The sequence below is a fragment of the Pinus tabuliformis genome, chromosome 9, assembly GCF_031772625.1.
Source record: "Pinus tabuliformis cultivar Carrire ecotype Pingquan chromosome 9, CPIR1, whole genome shotgun sequence".
NCBI lineage: Eukaryota > Viridiplantae > Streptophyta > Pinopsida > Pinales > Pinaceae > Pinus > Pinus tabuliformis.
In genome coordinates this window covers 1709794068-1709797798 of record NC_142307.1, presented here as the reverse complement: position 1 = coordinate 1709797798, position 3731 = coordinate 1709794068, and the positions used below count along the sequence as shown (strand labels likewise).

The following is a 3731-nucleotide window of genomic DNA, read 5'->3' as shown; positions in this document are numbered from 1 at the left end:
TATTTTTATGTCATATGTATATTAAGAAGAAAAATATTAAGAACTTTTTATAATTTTATTAATAACAAATTTGCAATAAAATTATTTGAATTTAGAGAATTTATTATTATTTTTATTATTATTATTTTTTTTTTAGATAAACTGTTACAAGGCATTTGAATCCTAAATCTCACAATTCACATAATAATTAATAACATGGGATAGCCAAATGAATTTAGTAGTGGACCAGCACTTATACAATTAGAAAAAAACAAATTGTTAATCAAATTAGAAAAAACAAACTGTTAACCAAATCAATAAACTAAATCTCACAATTCACATAATAATTAATAACATGGGGCCCACGGGGTTTTGGATTGACGGTGAATGGGTGCGCTGTTAAGGCACTCCTTGCGATAGGTCACTGGTTCAAATCCCCCGTGGGTACTTAGATTAGTCTTAACTAGAAAAATAATTAATAACATGGGATAGCCAAATGAATTTAGTAGTGGACCAGCACTTATACAATTAGAAAAAACAAATTGTTAATCAAATTAGAAAAAACAAACTGTTAACCAAATCAATAAGCTAAAATCTTTTGTAATGTTAAAACAAATTATTAACCAAATCACTAAGCTAAAATATTTTGTAATTCTTTTAACATTACAAAATGTTTAAAAATTTTAATAATTCAATTATGAATTAATGACAATTACCAATAATTACTAAATAAATAAAACAAAATCAATTCTGTTATTTGAAATGGTTCTAGTAACTCATACCGGGATAGCTTTTTCTTCTGGGCAATCTTACACTCGTAGGATATGTCTCTGTTTCTTGAGACATTGATTTATTGCAGCATCTTTGTTTTAGGCGCAGCAACCCTTCACTCTTAGTAAATGCATCTGTGTCCTGAGACATTAACTTCTTTTGCTTCAAATAGTAGCTGAGGAAGAGTAGGAACAGCGTAGTGTTAGACAGGGCATCGAAGAGCCACACACCCATGCCGTTGCACCCTTCCCTGGTGGTGAAGTGTAGAGCGAGAAGAGCAAAGTAGGCGAGCAAAGTGAAGGCCAAGTGCACCATATGGCAAGTGGCAGGGAAGAGCAAAGCGGAGGACTGCGAGAACCACCGCCAGCCGATGCTGCTGCACAAGTAATACGAGTAAACCACGATATTGAGGAGCGTGGTGGTGAGGACGCCCACAATCTGCAGCGACTGAGAGAACTCCAGCCACGCGTAGCACACGCACACGACCACGATGCGGTGGAATACGTGGAAGAAAGTGAGTGGCTTCTTGCGGAGAATCTTTATGACGGTGTCGAAGAGCTGGTGGTACTTTGTGAGGTAAAAGATGTATGACCAGAAGAACACTCTACCGGAAGGGCGCGTACCGAGGGGGAAACATATCACCCACTCTGCGCCGCTCTTAAACTGCCGCCTCCAAATCCATCTCGTGTCTCTGATCTCCAATGCCGTGGCTTCCCAGCAGCCCACGAAAATGACCGCCGAAGCCACGACCACGCAGAGATTATGCATCGCGGGGATGGGCCCCAGAGGCAACGGCCTCTTCCTGGGTATTAGTAGAATATTGAGAAGCAGAATGACCAACAGATACGCTGCAATGGCCACCAGGGGAAAGTGCCACGTGGAACCCCAACCGTTATGATCCCATCTGAAGTGCGCCACCATGGGCTGTTCTGCTAAGAGGTACCTCAAGCTGCCCTTTATATCAGAAGTCCATGGCATAGGGCTCCTGCGCCTCACCGAGGGGAGCTGAGGTACGAACTGCATGTCGTCTTATCTCTGCTGGGCTTCAACGAAACCGGCGGTTTTTCTTTATAATGAAAGGAGGTTTCTGTCTGGACACTCGCGTTGGTTGTTTTGGTTAGAAATCGATGCTAAAAGCTTATGAGTTTCATAATCACAATGGTACTCATTGATTTCTTTAAATAACTTTATAAAATGTTAATGTGATTTTCCATAAGTCGGTTTTTTAATAATTTTTTTATCTAGTTTTGAGAGTTAGTTTAATTGGTCGATTTTTCTGATCAAGTTTAACTAGGAAGAAGTGATCCTCTATTTATTACAAATATTTTGTAGATTTTTGTATAGAACAAATATTTCATAGATATAACCATTATTGATCTCCAAAATTTATGAACACAGGACGATCATAATAATAATAGTAGTAGTAGTAATAGTTGTTGTTTTAATCCATAAATATCAATTTTTTTAAATAATTATAATTTATAAAATATCTATATTAAATTTGTTATTTAGATAATAATTTTTATATCTTCTTGTTTATGAATTTTTTCAAATAATAATTATATATAAAAGTATAATAGTTATGATAATAAATAATTAAAATTATACATATTTCACCTTCCTTTAAATTTCATATATATGAAAAATATAGTTTTCATCCTTAAACAGATATGTAGATATATACTAGTATTTTCTTCGTGAAAAGAAAAAGTCGAAGGCAACAGGGAATTCTCCCTTGTTCTTGGGCTCATGCAGGTTCCCTTCTATACGTGATTATGATATTGAAATATGGGCAAGCTCCCCTTCGAATGGTGGTTTCCAAACGCCCAGGACCAGCGGCATCAAAACCAGTTTTGTGGGATCTGGACTGAGCCCTGTACTAACCGATAGAGACGAGAATCTGCTTTGGACGGAGAGCGAGAACAGCTCGATCAATGTCACGGTGGAGAATGGTTCGAGTGCCCACGAGTGCTCTTCCCCAAAGCTAAAGAGAAAACATCCATAGAGACTAGATATTTGGTTCTAGTTGTTGGACCTAAATTCGTTGTTCTCACCAGTGGAGCAGATGAAGGAGGTTAATGTGGAGCGGTTAATGTGGAGCGGGCGAAACATGCGACGTCAAGTCCTGCTTGTCCATGTTGAAGACTAGCGATAGGCGAAGAAAGAGAATCTAGGAATCTTACATGATGACTGATGAATCTAACTACAGTGTCGTGAAGCAAAGCCTCACCATAAAAAAAAACCTTCGGCTTAATAACATATATTTAGATTTAGATAGATAACCTTTTCCAAAAAAATATATGTGTGATGTTTTGTAACCATTAGATATATAAATAAACACTCGCCTTTACCTTTATATCTATCGTTAAAAAAGCGATTTTTTATTTGAACAAACCAAACAACACGATTTTTGAATTTTTAAACATTATATTGTAAATAAGTTAATTCACCTTAAATCGATTCTTTTGAAACCTTATGATTAAAGATTTGATTAGGATTTTCCCTAATTATGATTGACAATAACATACTCTGAAAATAAGTTGAAGTGGAATCTTAACATTCAGGAATTTAAATACTCATCGAACTTGTTAATTTTTTGAAGAGTATATTTGTGGGGAAGGATTCATTTTGACGACACTCCAGACACAGGTTTGTGTTAAACACATAGTAGATTACCAATGACATGTTATAGAAAGGTGGGGATAACATCAAGTCAGCATGGCTCTTAACAATTGAGTTATATATGTTTTATAGTGGAAAGAAAGGATGTAACACAGATTTAAGTTTTGTTTTAAGTAGTGTAGTATGTAGATTTGTCATGCAACAATTTGTGCGGTTTGTGTGATGATGATTTATCCATGTAACTTGTCGAATGTTTTTCACATGTTACTTCTTTAATCTCTCAATTGAAGACAACTAGTTAGTGGTAATGATTAAGTTTTCAATTTTAATGGATTATGTAAAGATTTTGTATCCCATGG

At 36.0% G+C, this 3731-nt stretch overlaps 1 pseudogene; it reads right to left on the bottom strand.

Annotated features, from left to right (window-relative positions):
* Positions 1-747: 747 nt before the first annotated feature.
* Positions 748-1773, bottom strand: LOC149155521 (fatty acid elongase 3-like pseudogene; annotated as a pseudogene).
* Positions 1774-3731: the final 1958 nt, after the last annotated feature.